This window comes from Miniopterus schreibersii (genome assembly GCF_964146895.1).
Source record: "Miniopterus schreibersii genome assembly, chromosome: 11".
NCBI classification, from domain to species: Eukaryota; Metazoa; Chordata; class Mammalia; order Chiroptera; family Miniopteridae; genus Miniopterus; species Miniopterus schreibersii.
The window spans coordinates 17303997-17330093 of record NC_138111.1 but is presented as its reverse complement, the minus strand read 5'-3'; the positions used below and the strand labels follow the sequence as shown (position 1 = coordinate 17330093).

At 46.1% G+C, this 26097-nt stretch overlaps 1 protein-coding gene across 11 annotated transcripts in view; it reads left to right on the top strand.

Moving 5' to 3' along the window:
- PALM2AKAP2 (PALM2 and AKAP2 fusion) overlaps positions 1 to 26097 on the top strand; it is a 351155-nt gene that overhangs the window by 289152 nt on the left and 35906 nt on the right. The window contains exon 1 of one of the 11 annotated variants that reach the window (XM_081152442.1): positions 24765 to 24839. The exons of 8 other annotated variants lie outside the window; for them this stretch is intronic. The gene's annotated coding sequence lies outside the window, so the exon portion shown is untranslated. Of the gene's footprint in view, positions 1 to 24764; positions 24840 to 26097 lie in introns of those variants that run through there. 2 more of the 11 variants (XM_081152449.1, XM_081152443.1) reach the window with 2 other exon arrangements.

Here is a 26097-nt window from a genome sequence, read left to right as displayed (position 1 = left end):
GTTTATAAGCTGTGGGATACATGAAATGTTTATATGCCATGATTTAAAATCTGGTCATATTTTCTGCCCCTGACCTTGAACATGTTGGCAAGTTTGGTAGGCATAGGGTAAAGCTAAAGAATATCCTTCTTAGGGTTTGAAACTATTATACGAACTCCCTTTCAGACCCACTTCTGGCAGGCGTACCCTGCAGGGGTTTGAAGGCAGTTTTGTGAGCTTCTCTTAGCCCAAGTCAAAGAGTAGGGGGAGGTATTGTGCAATCCCGTCTATAGCACACAAGTGATATTGAAGTAGAGAAAGGAGTGTGCCACTCACACTTGAACTTTTTCAAGTTCACTAAGATCAGGATCTGTCCGTGGTCAATACAGACTGTTAAAAAAAACCTTTAAGTCGAGAGGTGACTTCATTTTCAGAACCCTTTCAAATTAGCATGTGCTGATTTGTAATGTGTGTGATTTTTGTTGCTTTTCTAATTCCATATGGTTTTGTGAGGTTGGGGTGTGTGTGTGTGTGATGTTTTAAATCTATGTTTAAGATTTATTCACTTTTTATTTACACACAGAAAAACACACTCTTTATGAGTTTGGATAAGTGCATCCAGTTGAGGATCTATCACCACAGGCAAGAGACAGAATGTTCTGTCATCCCAAGCATTATATTCTGTTTAGAATTTCTATTAGCATGTTTGAGTGTGGAGTTTACTCTTACTTTTGAAGATGGAGCCAAACCACTGTGTAAAATATAACACTGCACTGTCTGGCACTCTCCATGTGTGCGGCTGAGTTGAGGTGTCAGAAGCAAGGCCTGATTTGCTGATCCTTTGCTCAAAGAGTTATAGATGGAAAACTGCACTGTGATTACTTACTTTATAGTCTCATTAGTGGATTAAAATGGCACAATGTAAAGTACAATTTATAAAAAGCAACTGAAGAAATTTTTAACAAGTACTGTAATTAGTAAAAATAATATACTAAAAATGAAAAAAATTGTTTGCAGTTTAGGTTCACATTTCTATGTAAATTTAGTTCTGCGTGGTCCTAAGGGAAGTGAAATGCTGCAAAAAGCAAGGACTACACAACTCAGACTGGCTTTGGAAGGGAATTTAATGGCTCAGATCACTGACAGGTACATGGACAGGCTTCAGGCATAGCAGAAGCGAGGGGTTCAAGTGATGTCACCAGTGTCCCTCTTTCCCTGTTCAGCTGTGTTTTCTTTTGTGTTGGCTCTATTCTTGGTCAGCTTTTTTTTTTCCTTCTTCTTGTGGTATCAAACAACTGACTGCAACTCTGGGCCTTAATACAATTTTCTCAATTCCTTACATTTCCATCCAACATCTCAGACTGGAATCTCATAGGCTCTGACTGGTTCTCCTGCCCTTTGTGACCATGAGGTGGCAGGGTTGTGGGGTGCAGTGTTCTGATTGGCTGGGCTTGGGCCCCATGCTCACTTCTGCAGGAGCCAAAGGGATGTCAGCTCCCTTAGACCACAGTACAGAAGGAGACAGTGGCAGAAGAAATTCAGGGAGATCAAGGGGCAGGTATACCAGATGGATCAAGACAATACTTGTCCTCTGGAGGTGGGACATTCAGGCTATATAATTGTGTGTGTGTGTGTGTGTGTTACCCATCTTTATAAACATCTACTCTAGGCTAACCTCCCAGGCAAGCAAAAGTTTTCAGGATTTATTTATTTATTTATTTATTTATTTATTTATTTATTTATTTTATGCTTGTGAGGTGATAACCATTTGCTGGATGTGATAAGATGTAATATTTTTGGAGGAGACTTGTGGAAATTAAGTGACTATGAGACTCTGCTAAGTTAGGTTAATGAGACATGAGGAAAACCAGTCCCTTACCTATCAGTGAGCAGGGAACCTGGCATCTAAGGAACAAGAGTTCAGGACCAAGAAAAAGACAATAGAGATTGGCAGTTGGCTGAGAATTCAGCCCTGATTAGTGTGGCTGAGAAGAGCAGAATTATTGTCTTGGCTGGAAATAACTGTTAGGAACGTTTGATGAGAATTCATGAAGGTTAAAGACTGTCACAGTCGGTCTCGTGTATGAAGAGTGAGTGCCTCCAGAATGAAGTCTAGATTCCAAAACATGGCCTGTGTCACCTGGCCCCTGCCTACCTGTCCAGCCTTTCTCCCTCTATTGCTGTCTTGCACTTTGTCATTGACGCCTCTCATCTGTTGGTAGTTTGGAGTCTCCATCAGGCATGTTACACCACCCTGTCTTATCAGTCTTTGGGGTCCTCTCCCTGGGGTCCCTCTCTGGCTCATTCATGCCTGTGCTTTAGGACTCGGTCAGATGGCATGTTCTCTGAGGAACATTCACTAACTCTGCCTCCCTAGGGTCCAGAATCTCTCTTCTGTGCCCTCTTGATAGCTCCAGCAATTCTCAGCTGGTGGCTGTTTTGTTCCCATGGGGACATCTGGCAGTGTTGGGATACATCTGTGATTCTATTGATAAGCATCTGTTCGGGCCTTGCTTTCAATTCTTTTGGATGTGCACCTAGGATACTGTCCGATTTTACATCTTGCATGGTGAACCAGGTGGCCTGGCCACATCCTTGAGCTGCTTCTGGTGCAGGATTTTGCTAATGCTTACCTTTACTTTTGACCATGACACCTTTCCCTACCATATATGTGGGGATCTAGATTGGTGAGATTTTTATGGAAAAGAAAAAAGAAATCAACAAGAAATAATTCTGAGAGCAGAACTCATGAATTGAGAATTCTGGCTGCTGGACTTCTTTGTTCTCATGCCAAGCCACCGTGTAAGGCAGCGGCTCCCTCGCTCCCTGGAACCTTTGCCTAGGAGCAAGGGGCTGCCAGGAAACCTCAGAAACACCCCATGGAGACTTCTCTGAAAACCATGTAAATGGGGACACTGTCTAAGTGGGTCATCCTGAAGACAGCAGGATCAAAACCTACTTTGTTATTAAATACTGAAGACCAAGGGGACACTGGCAGCCTTGCTAGCTGAGTTCCTTGGGGACAGGCAAGGGGAAGGCCTGCTTTTAACTTGCACTGCTGTGTTTGGGTTGGTGGCATGCCTTAGAAAAAAGGAGCCAGCCCTCCCTTCAGCCACTCCAGGCTTCAGCTGAGCTTCCTTTTAACCCGGGATTTCCTATGGACCCTGAGCTACGAAAGCAGATCACATATGGCCTCTGTCAAGCAGGAGAATAGCCCTCTGTTCTTGGGGAGCAAAGCAAGTGGGAGAGGGGAAAGATCTTTTTTTAGCATGAAAATACATTACTGTAATTCTTCGCTTCCTGGACCCTCCCCCCATTTCGTGCTATGTACTGGCATCAGGACTTTTGCCTTTTTTCCATTTGGCTGTAGCAATGGAAAAGTGATGGCTGTTAAGAGCCTTAGACAGAAGGAGAGCTGAGCTCATGGAGTAGGACCACCCTGGGAAGGCCACTTCTTGTCCTCTGGTGGGCCGGGGCAGGGCTGGGCCTGGTGTTGAACTAGTATGTCTCTACATCTCCCCTCCCTCCTGCCTGCTTAAATGTGCAGCTGCTTACACAAACTCCCAGATCTGTGAGCCTGTGATGTCTGAAAGCACATGCTCAAATCTGATTTCCAATGGAAGTGGACAGGCTGGGCAGGGGCAGGCTACTTCTGTTGTATGGACGATGCTGTGTTTCTCCTTGGTTTATCTGGACTCATTCATTCTTACTGCTCCAAAAACCAAACTGCAGCATTAATGTCAGTTTCAGGTCCAAGGGCCTCTGGCACAGGCTGGTGATGGCTAATGTGATTTGGATCTTGATTTGGATCTGGCTAATAACACACCACAGGCACCTGGCTCTTAATTCTGGCTAACCTCAATGGGGATGTCTAGGTGGTCCATGTACCATGCATGGCAGGCAGTGTTCAGTTCCTACTCGTCAGTCATGTATTGGGATTCTGCTAAGTGCCAGGTGCTAGGGACCCAAAAATGAGTCAGACGCAGCCCCCCGTGAAGGGGCATTCAGTCTAGTGATCTTCCTGCTACTTCCTGGAGAAGAGACATTTTGGGGTCCAGGACAGCACATTTGGCACAAACATGAAAAGGAAGGCTGTTGATCTTTTCATGCATAGCATGAGTGATGTAATAAATAAGGAACTTATTTATTAGGGACTCTGAGTAGAATCACAGAATTTTCAAGCTGGTTAAGAATCCTGGTTCTGTTGCTGCATGACCGGAGCCCGCATCTTGGTTGACTTAGCCTGGCACTGAAAGCTTTGTGTTACTTTTAAACTTCCGATTCACTCGTTCATCAAAAGCGGAGCAGTGGTGATTCTTGCACAACTCTGTGAATGTGCTAAAAACCACTGGACTGTATACTTTACAGGAGTGACTTTGATGGTATGTGAATTGCATCTCAACGAAGCTGTTATAACAGGAAAATTAATTGAGTGCCTATTATGTAACCCGCACTGCCTTTTTCAACTGAGCAGGTTAAGTGACTTGCTCAAGGTGAGTGAGTAGCCGAGATGCACCTAGAGCTCAAGTCCCTGGGCACACAAGCCAGGCTGTTTGCAAAGTCAGGGATATAATGAAGATCATAATTCAGATTGGAAGCTGAGGTCACTTTCTGTCCTGGTGTAGAGCCAGACCTTAATAAAAAGTAATGCTATGACCTAATACCTCAGCATTTTACCTTCCCCAGCTCTCTCCAGTAGTCCTCACCTGCCACGCACCTCCATATTTTCTAAGATGACAAATATATTATAAATGCCTGTGTAAATATACTAGGGAAAATATGGTAACCTTATCTCCAGCTCTGGATATAGAATGGATATTTTTCAGTTAGGTTTTTTGGGTTGACCTATTGCTTTCAATTCCCCAATTTCTAACCGTTAAGAATTAGCTATTGCCCTGGCTAGTGTGGCTCAGTTGGCTGAGCATGGACCTGTGTACCGAAAGGTCGCTGGTTCCATTCCCAGTCAGGCACATGCCCAGGTTTTGCATTCATGCCCCAGTCAAGGAGGCAACCGATTGATGTTTCTCTCTCACATCGATGCTTCTCTCTCTCCCTCTCCCTTCCTCTCTCTCTAAAATTAATTATTTAAAAAAAAGAATTAGCTGTCAAGGGAAAAAAGAAATATAGTTTTTAAGGAAGGAAAAAAAGAATGATAGCTTCCTATTGCAAGTCAGGGACAGTATTTAAAAATTGCCCCCAACACCACCACTACCAAAACTAATAAATTTGGTTCCCATAGTGAAGAAAATCTTACTCTTCAGGCTTTCTAAGTCTAAAGATCAAGACCACAGTAGAGAGGGCTGCTTTAGAAATCAAATGGTGGTGTTTTCCCTGCCGAGTGCATTTGTATCGTAATGGAAACCGTTTCAGGTCAGATCCTTCGGCCCCCATCGGCCTCTTGCTTTCTCTCCATCTGCCCTGTTCTGGGATTCCTCCCTTCTCCTGACATCTGGTTTTGAGGACAAGGGAAAACGGCTTCCCCTGAACTAATGAAATTACTATCAGGAAAACGGGGCTCAAGTTTCCAGCAGCTCTGAATGAGATGTTTTCCTGGGGGTCCGGAGCAACTGTCTTTAGGAAGGAAACCTAAGAAGGTACGAGCTCTCGGCCCATACACTTCCCCGAGCTGAACTTGAAGCGCCTCTCCCTTCGGGCCCAGCCAGCGGAGCTGTTCCTGGCAGATGGCAGCGTTGCCTCACCCGGCGGTTCCTGAATAGGTTGGAGCCCCCGGGGGTGGAAGGGTAGCAAAGTCTATTATGAAATCTCATTTACTTTGCATGAATCAGTTCAGGAGTCCCGAGGAAACAAAATGTGGACAATGAAAAATGATGAAATAGAGTAGGAAGGTTCAGCTACCCGGCAAAATCAGGTTTGCCCTGAAACTGCCCTGGCTTGGCAGGTCGGAATCACAGTAATTTTGCACTTTGGCGATGGAGAGGGTTTTTAACTGAATTCCATTTCTTGTGAGTAGGAATAAAACCGGCTGTAAACACCTTTGCCTGCCCTTCTGTTTTCTAGGAGGGTAGCATCTGGGGCATATAATTTAGCTCCGACAGCTAAGAGCCCGAGGGGCAGAGTGGAGGAGAGGGGATGTCAGGAGAGGCTCCCGCAGTTCCCGCACACAGCGCATGTTTTTATTGTTTTGCCTTAAGCACTTTATCAAGAAAGGTACTGAGAACTGGGTAATAGATTCCTTTCATCAAACATCCTCAGGCCTTTTGTAACTCTGGCTTACCAAGGGCTAGACTTTTGACCTTAAGAACCGGAGCCGGGGTTTGAAAGGGGTAGCCCTGGGCCAAACAAGGTGGAGGTTGCATCGCTGCTGTTCTGGAAAGACCAGGCAGGGCCAGGCAGCGGAAGAAGGCCGCGCAGCCCCTGCCCACCGACGGGGGAGCTGGTAATTGTCTACTTATTTCAGTGTTTTTCCAAAGACTAGTCTTGTGTCAGTCGCGCAGAGGAAACGGACGCAGCTAACCCTGAGACTCTGCAGAATTGTGTAATATAATGGGCTCTGGTTTGGGTTCACGTGATGGGGTGATTTTCCCCCAAAGCCCTCTGTTTTGGGCTGGGGAAAGGGGGCTGAGAATGGGCATTGGAAATGGATGACTTAAATTTCACTCCCTTACTTCATATCTGTGTCCCAGATATGGAGCTCTTTGTACCAAAGGAAAGCAGGGAATCATGAATGGCCGCTGATACGCAGATAATCAAATAATCAAAACTGCTCTCTGGCCCTGGCCTGTGTGGCTCAATGGTTAAGAGCATCAGCCCCTGAACCAAGGGGTTGTGGGTTTGATTCCTAGTCAAGGGCATGTACCTGGGTTGCAGGTTCAATCCCCAGCCCTGGTCCGCGTGTATGCTGGAGGCAACCAATTGATGTGTCTCTCTCACATTGATATTTCTCGCTCTCTCTCTCTCCCTCTCTCTCTCTCTCTCTCTCCCCCTCCCTCCTTCCCCTCCTCCCTTCCACTCTCTAAAAAGCAATGGAAAAAATATCCTCGGGTTAACAACAACAACAAAAAATTGCTCTCTGGCCTTTAGGAGGCCCACAAGGGTGCCCTTGCAAAAGAGGGGTGGTTGTTAGGATTTGGGCGAGCACCCTTTCTGAATAATGAAAGAAACCTTGCGACGGGTTTACACTGAACACATGACGAGAATGTGTGAGGCTGGCCCAAGCGCCCTCAGCCTAAGAAAGAAATGGATTCTCGCAGCAAACTTCAGGGCTCTGGTCTGAGGATTGACATTCATGAGGCTGAAGGTCTCTGCTGAGTGAGCCAAGGGCAGCTACTGGGGAGCTGAGGGCCTGGAGGACATTCCCAGAAGCTGAGATATGCCTCCTGACGTCAACTTGATGTTCCATCAGACCTTTCCTGGAAACCTAGACTCGAAGAAATGTGAAGAGAGATGATGGAGACCATTCCACAGAAGTTGACGTGCCTGAGAGCTAACTAGTCTCCATCACGCATAATGGGAATATCTGGCTTCTAGTGGATGTTGTCCCCTCGAGAGCTTTTCTATCAAAATTAAGGATCAAACCATGTTTAAAAAACAAAAAGCAAAAACAAAAAACAAGGCACTAAGTGGCCCAGCACCAAGCCTGTATATCCAGAAATTGAGTCCACTGTATCCAGAACATTCACTAGGAGCTGATCCTCTTTCATTGTCACTTTTCGGATATGCCTGAAAGACATACAGAGGGGAGAAAACTATGTCAGTTCCTCTCAGGGGCCAAAACAAGGTGGACAGACCCAGCTGCACACTCTCATGAGGGCGCTTTCGGACATGGATCCACTTGAGTTTGTGGGGCAGCTGTTGCTACCGATCCCACTGGCCTCCCCAGAGAGAGACAACACAGCTGACATCTGTGGCCTTCCTGAGGTCATCGCAGCTGCTCACATGCTTTTAAAATGAGCATAAAGGGGTTTCGGGCAGAGCTTAATCTGGGAAATTCTCTGTATGGAATATTTTCCCTTTTCTGGTTCCCTTTACATTTGAATCACTGGCCCACAGGGAGCTGACGGTGTCCTTTCCAGATGACCCCTCCTGCTACCATGACAGTCCCTGCATGCGGGCACCCTCTGTGCACATTACATACATGATCTCCTTTGACACAGCGACACTTCAAGGACTGTACTCATCTCATTTTCAGATAAAGAAACTGAGGCTCAGATCTGGCAGCTTGTCCTATGAGCAGATGGCAGAACCCGGATCCCAAACCAGTGTCGTTTGATGCTGAATCCCATGCTATCTACTTCTGCAGGCAGTTCGATTCCTGTCAGCACTGAGCCTCACATGCTAATCTAATGCCACCTGAAAGCAGGACTGTCCTTATTAGTAGAAGAGTGCTGAAAGGAATCAGGCTCCTTTTTATATCCCAGACCATATTTCCTGACTGTTAGAAAGATGCAGTGTTTGCAAATAATACCAGAACTTATTATTATGTATTAAGTAGTAGAGTATAAACTTTATCAAGTGGAGATTAAAATTTGCTGCCCAGTGTTCATGGCATCATATATTTTTTGTTTGTGTTATCTCCAGGGCTAGACTTAGAAAGATTAAGGTAAGAAAAAAAGATCAGACACTCAAAGTAAATAAATTATTTTAGGCCTGGCTTCAAATTCACTGTTTTTATGGAGCCACAGAATTATAATCCCAAAGTTCTTGGACCACTGCCTCTAGGAGGCCCAGGGAAGCCTGGACACTGCCCAGATTCCATTCCCTGAACAGGCTCCTGGCCTTGCTGGGGTTTAGCCAGACTAGCAGATCACTATGAGGACAGAGAATGCAGGCTAAGCAAATGGTATGTCATTCCCCACCTCATACTTTCTTTCAATGGCACTTAAAATTAAGTCCCAAATCCTACATGATCTGGCTACCTCTCCAGGCATCTTCCACCATGTAGGGGAGGGAAAAAAAATCATTTTTCTCTGCCCATCACAGGTTCATGGGTTGGGACCTTGAAAACTAGACTGACAAAAGACAGATTAATGAGAGAAAAATAAACAGAAGTTTATTAATGTGTGCATCGTGTGGGTATTCAGGAACACATAGTGGTGGGTAACTCAAAGGGGTGGTTAGAACTCTAGCTTCTACAACAGCTTAGCAAAGAATGATAATTTTGTAGAGAAGTAACATGACAAAGGGAAAAAGGACTTTGAGTTTCTAGGAGCAGCATATTGTGGGAAAGTAACAGTAGAAAAGGGCTAGTTTGGGCAAGTTTGTTCCATGGATGCCTCCAATGCCATCTCTAGGCTGATGAGGATCTAGAGTTGTCTCCAGTGATTAACTTCTGTCCTTCCTGGTAGAGAAGAAAGGAGGCACCTTTACACATGTATGTCCTGCTTTCAGGCAGACGGGTAGGATGGAGAGCATTTCTTGTATCTGCTTCTTCTCAGTTGTCTTCAGCTCAAAATAATCCTTATGTCAAAGTGGCATATTTCAGGGTAGCATTTTCTGCTACCCTTTACCAGCCACCAAAACTATTGCCATTTCTTTTAAGTACATTTCATGTAAGCTTCTCTTGCTCCCAACTCAGGGCCTTTCACACCAGCCTGGAACAAGCTTCTGACCCCTTCATGGCTTCGTTAACGCCTCATCTTTCAGACAGCTGCTCAGTTGTCACCGCCTCAAGGAAGCCTCCCCTGACCTCCCTGACTAGCTCACATTCCCCTATTAGAGAATGTCAAAGCACTAGGTTCCTTTCATTCAAAGTACTTACCATAGACACAACTTCACATTTGTTTGTGATTGAAAAGGTCTTGTTTCCCTTTTGCAATAAGTTTCCAGAGGGCAGCTCCACGGTTCTCCCCACCGTGCCCAGCACAGTGCCTGAAACACAATAGGCACTCATTTGCAAGGGCAAATGGATGAATGAATGAAGTAAAGCCCAGGACAGAATTCAGGTCTCCTGCTCATAGCGACTGCACAGTCTGTGCTCAGGTTGCAACAAGGGGAGACACTACGGTGAACAGCTCACATTTCTTAGCAGAGGTGTTAAATTGAAAAGGAGAACTTGTCTCCTCTCACTTCAAGTTTCCATACTTTTTGGCCATTCTTAGTGTAAATGGCCTATGGAGAGTTACTTTTGGGGAGTGAGAGGGAATTATAAAAAAAATCAGCTTTTGAGAAAGCCTTCATCTTCATCTTATGCAAATTGTGCTTAGGGATTAGAACCTGGACCATGATCTTGGCTGAAAATCTTCTTTGCAGTGTTTCCTCTGGCTGATTTTTTTACTTCTTGCATTTTTATCGTGAGGGAAAATGTCCCCATATGAATCCACGGGGCATACCTAAATTGCCCTAACAGGTATATTTCTATGTGAGATTTGATCTGCTATCAGTAGAGGCACTGAAACCAAGACTTTTGGGGTTAGATAGAGCTGGGCTCTTGCTCCCAAAGCCCCTTTGCATAGAGAGAAATTATTTGCCTTATTGGCAAAAGATCCACATTAAATTTTCATAACTTACTTTTTTGCTCAGATTTCTCTTTTGGCCACATGAACTTGGATCCATCTCCTCTCCACCTGCTACTTTCTGGCCTATGTCATGGTCCCTGGAACATCTAAAGGTGTGCCAGTCATATCATCTTGTAGGACTACTCAAGGGTCTCCACCCAGGGACAGTGAATCCTATTGAATTTCCGCAAAGCAGCCCTCCTATTACTGTTGTCACTTGGACACACAGTTCTACTCTTCCCTCCTTGTCTGTAATCTAAATATAAATCCAGGCTAGGAAACTTTTAGGAGTTCTGTTTTTCGGAGGGTGGGGTGGGGCAAGTTGTGATATTATCTTGAGTTGAGTTCAGTGTCGAACTGAATTCTGCCCAGATTTTTGTTTGGGTTTCAGATGTTTAGCCCCAAACAAATTGAGATTTAAATTGAAACAGGTCCAGAGTTGGTAATGTTTAAGATTCCTCCCAGAGCACAAATCAACCCTTACCTTCAAGCTACCCCTAAGTGCCATCCTTCAGCCTTGAATCTCTGAGTTCCTAGTAAACACTCATGGTAGAAAACAGTTAACGATTAATCTGCTTGTGTTTCAGTGACTTGTAAAATAAGCATCCACACCTCTGAGGCCTCATCTTATCAAGCTCTGAAGGGTGGCTTTTATAGCTGGTGCAAAGCCTTGGTTTATCAGCTCCAATAGCCTGGAAACGCCTCAGACCTGAATATTTGGGATGAGCAGAGTGGACTGAGCTTAGGAATTCCAAGAAGGCAGAATCAAGATAGAGAGCTGCCAAAGCTCACAGATGTGGAATGAAACCCATTTCTAAGCTCGATTCCTCTGCTCAGTAATGTGCTTAGAACTGGACTCACTTGAGATGTTTGCACCTGGCCAGAATGTTTTGGACTTGGAATTATGCTTCTTTTGTGTATTTATCTCTGAAACATAATGATGATAGATCCAAGCTCTCTAGTAAGGCTGCTGTTGAAATCATAGAAGTATTGATTCTATCTTTCTAGTGCTTCCAAAATGTCAAAAGGCGTTTTATATGTGTCCTGAGACTGCCTCAGCTCTTTCTCTCTGGAACTTGGCCCCCCAAATTGAGATATTAGTTGACAGATTGATAAACTTGCTCGGGTTAGTGATATTATTTCTTAGATTCTATTCTGTGTCATCCTGACATCACATCCCCATTTTATAGGAGGAGTGAAGTAAATTCAGCCAGGGCTGTGTATACCTTAAAAAAAAAAAAGTTTTTGTTTGTTTGTTTTAATTGATTTTAGAGAGGGAGAGGGAGAAAAAAAAGAAAGGTCAATGTGAGAGTGAAACACGGATCAGCTGCCTCCTGCACGCCCCCTACTGGGGATCAAGCCCGAAACCCAGGCATGTGCCCTGACCAGGAATCAAACCTGCGACCTTTTGGGATGACGCTCAAACAATTGAGCCACATTGGGCAGGGCCCTGTATACCTTTTTTAAATGGTTACTTTAATGAAGAGTTTTATCAAGGTTAATAAATCAGAAGCTTAAGTAGGTACAGACCCTGTGCCTTCCTCTGACTTACAGTAAAGCCCTTGGGTTAATTATACCAGAAAAGGGCACACAGAATGAATTTGGGATGAAAGTGCTTGCTCGTTAGCTCCTATGCTAAAGCAACAGTCTGTGCTAGTGGTTCCATTATAGCAGCTAAGTGTTTCTATTATCGCTGCTTGAAATTTGGTTGCTTTGTATATCCTACTTGGGAATTGAATTGAAAAAACTAAATTAACTTCAATCCACTTGATGGAAGCGCCTTGTATTTCTACAGTTTGGGGGAGATTTTGTCATTGACATTAGGCAGTGGTTGTTTTAAAGGACTGGTTACTTATCCGCATGTGCACACATAGTGCACGTCATTAAAGAAATAATTAAGAGTTTTTGATAATGTCCAACTGGTGGCTACACATGGACATGTTCCAAACCCCTGCTCTTTGACCTGCTCACAGGATCCTGTTGGCCATTGGCGCTGACCCCGCGCAGTTAACGAGCCGCCTAAGTACTGCTGTGTTTCACGTTCATTACCGCGGGGCAGTTGGTCTCGCATTTCCTTTATTACACGTGGCTGGACAAAACATTTATCAGCAGGCAAACCCAAGGGGAACCAAGTTTATTACAAGTATCCTTTTAGACTTGCAAGTGCCCTCAGCTGGTTAGTTAATTTTGCACAATAGTCTAGGCGGGTTTCATTCCAAACCTTTTTGTGTAAAGCTGTGAGAACCTCTGGTTGACAAAGCAAAGCGGTCCAGATTGACGACAGCCTTAACTATTTTAGAAATTATCCAGAGGCCACATCTGCATATTTTTTGCATCGATAGGAGAACTCCTTTGGCAAATACGGTTGCATTTCTTTTTTTTAAAGAGGAAAACCTTGGGTCCATTGGGTTAATTTTTTGCAAGGTGGAGACCCAGATGGAACTACACAGGTCTCAGCAGGGCCACAGCTCCCACCATAGACGATGAGCATTTATAACTAAAGTCTGAGAGGGCTGACCACAAAGGAGGCCCGAAGTCCTGAGAGCTGGGTCCAGAGGTGGCGGCAGGAAAAGAGCAGCTCTGGGGGTGTGAAGCGAGGCCTGGGCTAATGGGGAAAGATCATACTTCCGAGCACCTCAAGGCTCCTCTGGGCTTTATTGCTGGGGGCACAGGAAAGGCTGCAGCGGTCTCGTTTGGGTGGGAGGAGAGAGGGCCCCCTTGCTGGTGTGCACTGAAGGGGAGAGTCGCTGCGAAGAGAGGTGCACGGTGGGCGCTCAGTGCGTCAGGTGTGCCGGGGACCCCTGTGCTGCTCCCAGCGCAGCTGGATGGGGGGCTGGGGCGGGGGCGCACACCAGCTGAGAGTGGCTTTGAGAGGCCTGGGGGCCTGAAGCTTGGATTGCTTTGTGTGTGTGCACAAAGACATCATCCATCAACAGCCCAGGAACTGGGCTGCCATTCGGTTTTCAAACAAATGGCTTGTTTATTAAACTGAAAGCTGCTATCTCCATTAGGAAACATTCAATTCCAGCAATTAGCCCTGAGGGGTAAAGAGCCCCCCTCCCTCCAGTCTGCTTTGCCCTGTTGCCAAATAATGCTTTGATGTGCAAGGCGCTCTCAATGGAAGATAAGGCATCTGTTAACCCAACGTTAAGGACGGGATTACCTCTGATTGTTAACCACTGACTGACTGACTTCATCTGGGGTATATTCTTATGCAAAGGATTAATCTCCAAGTAGGCTGAGGCAGGCTAAAGCGCAGAAGTATTCCAGTTATTTGGTCGCTTTTTGAAGTAGAAATGACTGTGGTTTCTTTCTCAAACTAGTTATCATTTAAATTCCTTCAAGAATTGGTCCTAATACTGTTAAATTCCCAGGTTTTTTTGTGTGTGGTATTTTTGTTGTTGTTGTTTTTACAAAAGTAAGCAGGCCCTGCTGGTGTGGCTTAGTGGTTAAGCATCGACCTAGGATCCAGGAGATTGGGGTTCGATTCCCGGTCAGGGCACATGCCCAGGTTTTGGGCTCCATCCCCAGCGGGGGGGTGTGCAGGAGGCAACCAGTCAATGACTCTCTCATCATTGATGTCTCTCTCTCCCTCCCTCTCTCAGAAATCAATAAAGATATATTAAAAAAAAAAAAAAAAAGGAAGCCAAACCATTTATTTTATAATAATATTAGCAAAATTGTGAATTTAAGTGCACTGCAGATGTGGTAAATTAGTAATTGTGTGCTTGAGATTTGCAAGTGAAAATAAGATTGTTTTGTTTTTTACTTTCAGATACTTTCAAATACTGACAAATGCTAGTGTTAATTTACATACAATTTAGGAAAACATTCATTTTATAAATCAAGCTATTTCATATTGCTTTTCAGTATACTTTTAGTTTTCTAGGATGCTTATAAGACCAAAAGAGGATATAAAAAATTAATTGCCAAAAACTTAGAAAGTAAATTAGGGTAGTTATTCCACTACCCTAATACAATCAATAATTATTTTATATTCTTCTAGTCTGCTTTCCCCCTATGTTTGCTGCAAAGAGGTAATCTCTGTCTAGATTCTATTTCATATTTCATTAGCCTCACAGATGTTTCAAAAAATTTGCCCCATATTGCTTAATGGGCATAGAGTTTCCGTTTGGGGTGATGAAAAACTTTAGAAATAGATAGTGGTGATGGTTGTGCAACATTTTGAGTGTAACTAATGGCCACTGCATTATGCACTTAAAATGGTAAAAACAGCAACTTTTATGTTATATCTCTTTTACCTCAATTTTTTAAAAAGTATATGAAAACTATGCCCCTGATTTTTTTTTTTCTTTTTTGAGAAGTATAACACTGACAGATTTCAGAGTTTGTAATGCCAGGGGAAGATTTTAGGGTGGAGTTCATTTTTCATGGGATTCAGAAAATGAAACTCTTCAATACTAGTCAGCTTTTGGATAAAGTGGGTAATTCAGAGGGAAAATTTCAGCAATGGGGTGTCCTGTTGTTAAAACTTCAAAAACCTGGGGATTGAGAGGCCAGATTTCAGTCTGAGGTCCTTAGAGCCCTGTGGAGAACACGGGGGCCTCCTGGTGATGTCCTCAGGCCCTGGGAAGGTGACCATGACAGGTGAGGAGCTTCCCCAGTAGTAAGTAGCTTTCCAGTTTACAAAAGTGTGAATGCAAGCCCTGGCATCAGGGACTCCCCAAGCCATAACCGGGCAAATCCTCTAGAAGAATGGCCATAGAGCAGTTCATTCCCTTGACTCATACAAGGAGATTTGGGAGGGGGCGGGGCAGGTTTGACCCTGGCCTTGCAGGGAAGCCCAGTGAAAGAGGGAAGGGCATGAAATGTCTGTGCCAAGCTTTAGGGGGAGGGGAAGACCCAGAGCAAGCCACAGTGGCACCCCTGATCTAGAGCACCCTTTGGGGTGGCCAGGGTTCAGATCACAGACTGGGGCATCTTCCTGGACCACACATCTGACTTCATGTACCCCTGAGACCTCTGATCCAGAAGTGGTTGTGGTGCACATTTATATTACTGAATGCTTAAATATTGCAGATGTTGTGATCCAGGCCAAGGCAAACTGGGTATTGGAATCTAATTGGGCTCCAGGTTTTAAACATCCCACATTCTTTTGGGCTATTGTTTTTTGCTCATATCTCAACTCTGGAATGAATTGGCCTAATTCAGTGATTTTCAACATTTACATCTCATGGCACACATAAAGTAGTTACTAAAATTCTGTGGTACACCAAAAAAATATATTCTATTTTTTGCCAGTCTGACCAAAAAAAAAAAAAAAAAGGTATAATTTTGATTCATTTACTCTGGATGGCTATAATTGTGTTGGCTGTTGTCTCTTTTTAAATTTTTGTTTGACAGTCTAAGGGAAAAGAGGACAGTACCCTGACTAAAGTGTCAGGTATTGCATTTTTTAAAAGTTATTGTGGCACACCAGTTGAAAATCACTGGCCTAATCTATTGTTTGTTAAACATGAATTAGAGGGTGAAATCAAGAAGTGATTTTAAAGAATGCTTTTTATGAGAGGTTCAACCACTTTACTGAAAGGGAAACATGCCAACTTATGAACTTCAGCACTGCACCGTGACATTGAGGGAGGTTGACTTGTAGAGGCTGTGAGAAATCCCTTGTTACACCCAGTCTTTGCAGGTAAAGCCTCAGCCTTCTTTCACTTCTCCATCCCCCACAGGCCAAATACCTTGATAAGATGAGATACAGAAGTTTAAACCACCTGCAACCAATTCTGAGGTTCAGCAGGATGTCACCAATGCAAGGAGCATGGCTCCTTGGTGTTACATATTTTCATTTTGCATAAGATGTGCTCAAAAAAACATGGGGGGTGGGGTGGGAGATTGAGCGTTTTAGAATACAACAATGCAGCATCTTGGCTCTTGTCAACCTTTGAACTAGCTGGCCTTCTAACATCTCACAGCTTGAAATGTTTGTTGATTGTGTTCCTGCCGCATGGAAGCCTCCCTTCCCCACACCCAGTCTCTGTTATTTCCTGTTCTTGGATCCCCACCTTCTGCCCTGCTTGTTTGGGGAGGGGTCCCTGTCTGGAATGGACGGACTGACTATCCCTGCTATTGTGGTTGAAACTGTGTACAGGACAAACAAACATTCTTGGGAGTGACCAGACATTATCTAGAGAATTCCAACCACTCAGTTGAAGAGAAAGTCACTCACCTGGGGCATTTAGAGAACTCCAAGCATCTGAAGTAGGGGCAGATGGCAGACACAGCTTTTTAAGGTATAGCTAAGAGCTCTAAGTGAATTCTTAGACTCAGTGAGCCATGGCACACCACGTGTCTTGGGAAAGCAAAGAGGATACCACGGTTTGCTTATTTAGGGCGGACTTTGGAGAGCTGGAGAAGCCAGGGCTTAGAGCTCAACTCTGTCACTTACTGTCTTTGTGCCCTTGGGCAGATTACTTAAGCTCTGATCCTCAGTGTCTTCATCTGCAAAATAGAGGTTATATCCTACTTCAGGGTGTGGCTGTGTGGATTTACTGAGATAATGTATGTGATGGGCATAGAGATGCCTACACATCGCAATGTTCAGTGAATAATGAACATTATTCATATGTCAGCCATATCATTTCTATTTCCTGTAAAGAAAACCGGCACCTCACTAAGCCAAGGGAGCACCTGGGAAGAGTTCTAGGGTCCATTCAGAGTCTGCGGTAAAGTAGACAAAGAACCTTGGAGCTGATCTTCCCTGTTGGATAAGCCTCTAGTCCAGATTGTTTCAACTTCTAGGTCTGCATTTACAAGAGGCAAGATGTGGTTAAGGACCCTGAGACAGGCGGCCTCTGTTTAACCCCAGCTTCACCACTTACTGCTGGATGCCTTGAGGCAAGTCACGTAACACTGCGAATCTCAGTTTCCTGAGCTTTACCATCAAGAACACTGGCTGCATAGGCTGATTCTGAGAAATAAATGTGATTGTGCATTAAAATCACTTAGTGCAATAACTGTCAGATCACAAATGCTCATCGACCTCAGCAAAACCTTCAAGGCCTTGGAATCCTGTGTCCCTTCTCCGGTTTGACAAGGTGCATGCTCATTGCCAGCTCCTAGGGCTTTGCAGCTTTGGTCTTTCCAAACTGGCTTCCGTGGACAGCAGTATCCGTGCCTGCAGCCCTTATTCCACACGTATTTCTTTACTCTCCCTGTTCTGTCCACAAGTTTCAAACATGCAAATACCTTTGGGCCACCGCCTCTGACAAGTCTTGAAAAATCCCATTATTGGCCTATTGCCGGAGGAGAAAGCAAGGGTGACCTGTCCTGTGTGAGGGCCTGTCCTGTCTCAGTCATGGGCCAGCTGCTTTCACAGGCTGCCTCTTAGGTAATCTGCACAGCAGTTGGAAGGCAGGTGTGTTCTTATTGCTGCTGTACCAAATGAACACAAACTCCGTGGCTTAAAATGAGAAATCTGAAGTCAGGGATGGCAGGGTTGTTGGTTCCTTCTGGAGCCTCAGAGGGAGCATCTGTTCAGGCCTCTCCTAGCTTCTGGTGGCTGCCAACAGTCCTTGGCTCCTTGACTTGCAGATGAATCACTCCAATTTCTGTCTCTGCCTTCATGTGGAGTTCTCTATGTGTCCTTCCCTCTTATAAGGACTTAAGGCCCACTCTAACCCAGTATGACCTCATCTTAACTAATTACATTTGCAAAGACCCTATTTCCCCAAATGGTCACATTCTGAGGTTCCAAGTGGACATGAATTTTGGAGGAGACGCTGTTCGACATACTACAGTAATTATACCCATTGACAGATGACGAACCTGAGTTTCAGAGAGGAGAAAACCCTTGTGTAAGCATCACACAGTCAGTTTGTGACACCAGTAGATTCAAACCCTGACCTTCTTTCCTCTAGACTCTTGTTTTTCCCTCTCGATCTCCTTCTCACACACAAAGAAATGGGCAATAAAACAAGGGTCTGAAAACCGTGGCAGCAGTTGGCCACTAGAGCAAAGGGGGCCTCAAGGGGGTGAACAGAACGAAGCAGAGGCTGTTGAAACCAATGAAAACCTTCTTTCTTGTTGCTTGCTTTCCTGTTGGCATAACCGGTATAACTTGTGGCTCAACCACAGTGCTCTGCTCCTGGGAGTCCATGGCTCAGCAGAGAGATTGCTCATAAATGAGACATGAGGTGTAGTGGTCGGTTCTGTTGGCTTTAAGCAAAGGGAGGGAGCACATTTCTTTGCATGAAGCCAACTACCCTCCCACCACTATTCCCTGCACCCCATCCCCTTGGTGGATGGAGACATTCCATGCTTTCCTCCTCCTGCAGAGGTTCCTTCCTGGCATTCAGATCCACAAAAGCAGTAGACGGAAGCAGGTGACTGGCCCTCAGCTGCCCCCAGAGCTGGGCTGCCCACACTGTTCCCAGAATGTGGTCCAGCAGAGCTGGCCCAGGGCAGGACTGAGAGGGCACAGAGCAGTGGCAGGAGAGAGGTGATGCCACACGGTCCCCTGGTTCTGGCCGCAGCACAGGAGAGCAGCGGACCCAGGGCCAGAGTCAGGTCCTCAGAGTTAAGGGCAAGTTTCTCTCAGTTTAAACCACAAATGCACCTCTGCCACCAGGCTCAGAATCTCGTGTGGTCAGTGGCATTAGTTTGCTGCATGAGGTGGGAGTCAGAAAACTGGCAGGGGCCGGGCTCGAGCCGTCACTGCGCGTGCTGCCCTCCAGGCCCAGCTTGCCGTCAGGCAGTGGCCCCAGTGCCCGGCCTGGTCCAGAACTGCCACTTCGTCCTGGCAGAGCAGCTTCTCAGAGTGACCATCTGGACTTTCCTGGAGATCTCTCCTTCTGCCAGAGCGTGTCAGGGTGAATGGTATCAGAGGTCTGTTTGTGCCCAGCTGGCTTCACATATGGCATTGTGCTTTTTAAGAAACCTAAGAAAAGGCCATTCATGGGTTTTGAGAGTAAGTTTCAGTTCATGGTGACACTAATAGCCATGATGATGAGACCTGTTCTGTGGATGACCATCTAAACCTTCTAGAGCCTTCTGGCAGTTCCCTTGTGATCCCTCAGTAGTTAATTCAATAGGGTCAAACCCTCTTCCTGTTGGTAAGTGGTAGGTACCAACTTTGGTTGAGTTTACTTAGGGCTCACCTGGAATTTCATTTCAAGAGCATCTCTTGATTGCTGGGTTTTCTTTTCTTCTCTAAGATTGTGATTGCTGCCTTGGGGATGGGAGGGCTTGTTGTTTAGCACTCCTGTCTTGGAGCAGGGAAGAGCTTGGTGGTTCCTATAACAGGCTGAGCTCACACGCTGAGGTCTAGCAGAGGGCTGGGAACTGGCTGACAGAAGGGCAGGGATCCCCAGGCTGACTTGGCATCGGGTCCAGAGTCTGGGGTTGCCTCAGTTGCAGACTTATTGGCAATCCCTCAGCTCTCCCAGCATTTGCTTTAAATTTTAATAAAACACATGGTTTTGCTTACAGAAGACTAGATTTAGCAACCCCAAATAATATTTTTAAAACTTTACTCCAAACTCTGAAATACTTTACTAGAACAAAACATTGATTCAAATGGACTGAGTGGAGTATCTGTTTGTGTGTGTGTATCTGTCTGTCTGTCTGTCTTATAGGTGGATGGGGGGGTTACGAGATTAATGCATCTGCACATTTAAGTTGAATGGAGCAAAAAATGACTCTTGTTTAGAATAGTAGATGAAGTCAGCTCCAATTTTTGTGCTCTACTTGGCTGCTCAGACCTCGGGAAACTTTTCATTGGGGGTTTCCTATGACAAATCCTGTCTGTGACACAGTCCATGAAGCTCTATGGCATTTGACTCCCAAAGAGGAAATTGGTTACTCACAAAGTATTTCCCAACTTTTCTGGGAATTGACAGCTCATGGAAGGAAAATGTCTATATGTGACAACGAGTCAATTACGTATCTTTTTTGAACAAGAAAGATTTTATTATCAATTGTGTAGAGCGATAGTCTGCTCCTAAAAGTGGGATATGTGACAGGAAAGCACAACCTCCCTCAAGAGAAGGCCACGCTTTGATGCACTTGAGTTCATTGCAGCTGAGCCAAGGCTTCCTGCTCACTATGCTGATCGAAAACGGAGACTGAGCCCGGCCAGGCGTGGCTCAGCAGTTGAGCGTTGACCTAGGATCCAGGCTATCGAGGTTCGATTCCCGGTCAGGGCACATGCCCGGGTTGTGGGCTCAGTCAATGACTCTGTCATCATTGATGTTTCTATCTCTCTCTCCCTCTCCTTTCCTCTCTCTCCCTCTCCTTTCCTCTCTCTGAAATTAATAAAGATATATTTAAAAAAAGAAAAAAGAAAAGAAAACGGAGACTGAGGTGTTGCCTGACAAGTAGACAAGCCTTGGCCTTTGTAAGTCTACATGTATTTAAAGCTCAAATTTGTAACTTATTTATTAATGAATTGTTACTTCCAATTACTTCTCTAATTACAAAAGTAATACAAGCTCAGTAATGCAAACCTTTATAAAATAAAATTTACACGTTTCACTTAGATTTTCACCACCCTACACCATTAAGTTTCCCCTCTGTCCAGGGCTAAGCACACCAATATGTGGATGTGAGTTTTCCAAACAATATGTATGCAAATGACATCCTCAGCTTGGAGATGAAGATTCACTCTCCTCAAGGTATTTAATTTCCCATCATTGGTATTGTATTTTGAGTCTACGATCTTTGATGAGGGGACTCACACACTCAAGGCCGAAGCGGGGTGCATGCCAGGCACTGCACTGGAGCCTGCTAGACTATTTGGCCCCTTTCCTGGGCCACCACTGGCTTCATCTGGTTCTGGCATGAACGTATCAGATTCTCCCTCCCAAAGCCTACTTTGGGGGCAGTATCGGAGGCGGTCCGAGGGTACCCTGGGAGATAGCAGGGTGCAGTGGGAAGTGAGAGCTTGGCAGTCGGTGAACTATTTTTTCTATAGGATAATGTTTCTTACAAGAATAAATGAGATCATGGCATGGACACAGTTGCGGGGAGTAGGGGGGGTCTGTATATCCGTGTATTTCTTCCCAACTCCCTGCTCTGCGAGTGTGAGGGTCCTAGAGGTGCTGAGCGTGGATTTCCTAAAAGCCTTTCTAAGGAAAGTCGCTGTTCTGTTCCCTTCTCACCAGTCTTCCCTCAATAATTTAGGGCTGGGTATGCCTTCACTCTTTACCTTATTAGGAATTCCTCTGGGTAAATAAGCTCCTACTTTAAATACTTTAACTCGTAAATATTCCCATCAGATTCACAACCAAGTGCAAATTGCTTGAAAGGCCTGGCTCCATGCTGGGATGTGGAGTCTTTTAGAGAAGGGACTTGAAGGAGGGACTTAACTGAAAGGTAACAGGACAAGGGCAGCCTGGGGAGGACACCACTGCCCTGGCCCTTTAGAAAGGGCATCTGGAGGTGTCCTGGCCCATGGGCCTTGAACTGGGCCTTGGAGCAGATTGAAAAGCTGCGAATCTCCAGCTTCACTATGCCCCGGGGAGCACGTGAGGGAGCCTTCCCCGTGGCCCCCTCCCTCCCCTCCCTTCCCACTATGTGATCCCTGCCTTACCGTTTTCTTATCATTTTTGGAGGTCGCCTCTTCACATTGCCTGCTTCCATCTCAATCTTCCTGATCTCAACAAATCCACCTGGGAACATTCCATCACACTAAGGCACAGGCACAGGATGGCTCCATTTAGCAAAATAAACTCCTTCCGTTGAGGAGAGAAAGTTCTGTAAGGAGGAACGAGCTCCCTCCCGGAACCCTTGAACTCTCCCGGCGAGACTGCCCAGCGGGCCCCGGGGCTGCCGCCTTGGCTCGCTTTCTGGCTTGCCCTCGGCTCTGCATTCACCATCGCCAGGCTCGGAACTACCCAGTGCCTCACCTGTGCACGAGGTTCATGCTAACATCACGGAATTGCAAGTTAGGAGCAGAAAGGAAGTGAACCTGGGGAGGTTCACCTAGTTTAGTTCTCCATTTCACAGACTAGAAAACTGAGGCCCAGAAAAGAAACACGGCCTTCCCAAAGTCACCAAGCAGCAGGCATGTGGTTTCAAAGCCAGTCAGTGGCTGCCTTGCATTTGCTTCTTAAGTTTTCCTTTTTGATCCTTTGGATGAGCACAGAACCCTTCCTGGGTCCGCTCCCTCCTGAACTGCCCAGTGTGGCTCCCAGGGGCCGAGCCCTGCCTGTGGGTGGGATTCGTGGATTCAGAGCTCTGTTCCCGACCTGGGCAGGGCTTGGCTCCATAGACTGGGACCTGCCCCTCTGTGGAACGGGTGAGACCCTCCACCTTGCTGTTCGTAGGAGAGGTAAATAGAGAAGGTAAGGAAGGCTGTGTAATACTGATCTGCACCCAGCAGGTGTGCCGTAGATGTTCGCTGATGGTCACAAAACACTGATGGCCTCCAAACCCCAGCTGCTGAGCCTCACAAATTGCACGCTGCTTCCCAGTCAACCAGGACATGCTTCAAAGCGGCCTCATGTCCTCCAGTGCAAGGCACCCCCCCCCCCCGAAACTAAACAGAAGATCGGGTTGCAGCACCCTTGAAGTAAACTAGCAGGTCCTGCGGATCGCTCTTGCCTCTTGGCTCAGAGGCACCTCTTCATGGAAGACCCTGGCCTGGTCCGTCTTTCTCGAGCAGAGTCCTGCCACACTTGGTGTTCGATTCCCCCCTCACCTCATTTTCCTTTAGACTGTTAAGTAGAATCTTGAAATGCCTTTGGTTGGACAACCAAACATTCCAATTATTCCAAAGGACACATAAATTCTGCTTCCACACACTCCCTGGTGATTTGGTGTCACCAAGTCTGTCACCGAAAAACTCCCGGGTGGTTCTTCATAAATTCCAGCCTGTTAAAAACGCTGTTTGGACATGGTACATAGTTGTAAAGCACAGCATACCTTTAGCTCCCTTGTCAAAAGAGCCTCCCTAGGCTCCATCCACTCCGATTATTCCTTCCTTGAATTGTGTTTTCAAGGACTTCCCAGGAGGTCTGCCACCGGGAGCCCTGCCACCATCGTTGGGCCGCTCACCTGCTTGACCAAGACAGACTGCTCCCAAACGGACCCCAAGGAGCTGGCCCCACAGCCCCATATTTGACATTTGCTCTCCTCTTCCTAGTCACTACTATTCATCTCAATTCTCTTCGTCTTCTCCAAAATCTCAGTGAGGAAAATGACTTTTTTGTGGTCCTGCTTGGACCTAGAATTCTCATTGACTTTCTAGTTAGGCAGACCCCAAGTTGTGCCCTAAATTTTCTAGGTCAACCCAAAGTTTGGGGACAAGGTGGGTGGAGCCTGGGGCAGCGTTGGGAGCCCGTTGGAATTCCCAGGCCTGGGGATGCATCAACATTAGCCCTTGTGAGTGGTGCTGGGGTGTGACTGTGGTGAAAGGAGGAGAGAGCTTTGCCGCACTCACGTCTACCCAGGGCAAATGCAGATATGTTTTCTTTGCGGCGGGAGATACTGGTCGGCTGTGGAAATGTGGAGCCACTTCCCCCAGACATTCCTTGAAATTAGAGCACTCATCCCTGACTTCAAATTCTTCTGTCCCGCTTCAGCCTGGGACATCGCGTAACCATTTCAAATATGTCTTGCAAAGAACATTACAGGACATGAAAAGTGCTTGTGAGATAATATGGAGTAAAACAAAAAAAAAGTTGGCAACAAAATTGCATATACTGTCTGGTCTCAACAATATTAAATACACATTTTAGAAAAGAGACTACATGGAATGTAATAAAATATTAACTTTTTCTCTGAGTGGAGAGAAGATGAGTAACATTTTAAAAATCTGTCTCTTGTTGATTTATTTATTTTTTATTGAATTTATTGGGATGACATTGGTTAAAAAAATTACATAGGTTTCAGGTGTACAATTCCATAATATTGTATTGTGTGTTGTCCTGTACATTATATTCTGTGTTCCCCACCCCAAGATGAATAACTTGTTTTCTACAGTGAGCATTTCCTATTTTACAGATACATGTACACATATATAAATTGTCCTAAAAAGTTCATTTAACTGGATCTTCAGGCTCTTTGAGGTTTTTTGCTACCTCAGGCTCACCGGGGCATTAATTCCCTGCTTATCCAAGGCCCATCTCTGACTCAAGACAGCCGGACGTTCATATTGGCACCCGCCTTCCCGCTCAGCCCCGAGCTCTGCGGGGGCCTCCCGCTGGACTGCGGCTGCCCTCCGGGCTCCGGCCAGCGCGGGAGGGGCCGGGCCTCTTGGAAGGGGGTTAAAGTCCTTCTTTGTGTGAATGGCCTTTTAGGGAGCAGAGGGAGGGCCAGCTGTGACATCACAGCCTTCAGTCAGGAGGCTCAGAAGGAATTTGTCCCGCTCGAGCCAGTGCGCAGGAATCTGCCTGGAAAGAGGCGGCTCTCACTGGGGACGGTCGAGGCGCACGCTCGGGCAGGGTAAGCGAGGCCGGGGACCTCTCTTGCTGTCCTTTCTCTCTGATCTGGAAGGAGGGGGTTTCCTCCAGAGGCCAGGGTCTCTGTGGAGTCTCTGCAGTGCTGTGCTGTGGAGTCCTTTCCTGCTGGGAAAACCGTGGGCAGCCGAGCTCACACGGGCCACTAGCATCTTTTTTAGCAAATCTTGTAAAACTCCAGCTTTTCATGCTGAAGGGCAAAGAGGAAAGCGCCACACCACACACGCAGAGAGTGCAGATACACAAGGCATCTGTGAGAGAGAGTGCTTTGAGGATGGTGCGTGAGTGTGTCTGTGAAACGGTGTGTGTGTGCGTGTGTCCCCTTTTCCAGAACGTAACCAAGTTGACCCAGCGATTCTGGTAGCTGGTTTTCTGGTTATCGCCTCGTATTTGTTTAGTCTACAGCTAGCCTTTCTACTCATTCCCAGTGATTTAGGGCTTTTTAGGGAGTGTGTGTGCCTGTCTACTGTAGGACCTGAGACAACCTCAGCGCTGTTTGTATGTACAGAGTAACTGACAAAGGGTTAATCTCAAACGCTTCTGGCACTGTTTTCTCCTTTCTCCTGGCTCTCTGCCTCAACATAGTGAATTTTTGCCCGGTCCACAGTTGTTTCTTTCTTTTTTAGCTTTTGCTCTCTGCCATTACTGGTTGGTCAGGCATGAACCCAAGATCCTGAACTATTTTAAAACCAAGAGGAACACTGCTCAGTTATAAAGAACTGAAGCTGGCCCTGCTTTTGCTTTCGGCAGAATCAGTTACCCTAGACATTTCAGGCTGCAGGAGCCAGCATTGCCCCTGTGGCCTTGATCTTGGTTTATGCTGGAGGCGGGGCCTGCCCGCCAAATAGTCCCACAGTGGAAAGGCCTTGGGTGAGAAGAGCGTCTGATGACCCCTCAACAGAGCAGAGTGTATCCCAGTGAGGAGGACTTGAAAGTTGACTTCCTTGGAGCTGAAATGAAGCATCTCTCTCCTCATGCAGGGGAGACCCTGAGACCTCCCCACTGTTCTCAATCCCTGCTGCAGGGAGCCGACCTCCTAGGAACCAAAAGAAACACGCCTTTCACCAGGCGCTGCAGGAAAAGGCAGCAGCTTCCTTCCTTCCTCCCCTCCCCTCCCCTCCCCTCCCCTCCCCTCCCCTCCCCTCCCCTCCCCTCCCCTCCCCTCCCCTCCCCTCCCCTCCCCTCCCCGCCACTCACCCCCATCACAAACACCATCTTCAGTTTCTCTCACAGGGAGCCGAGCT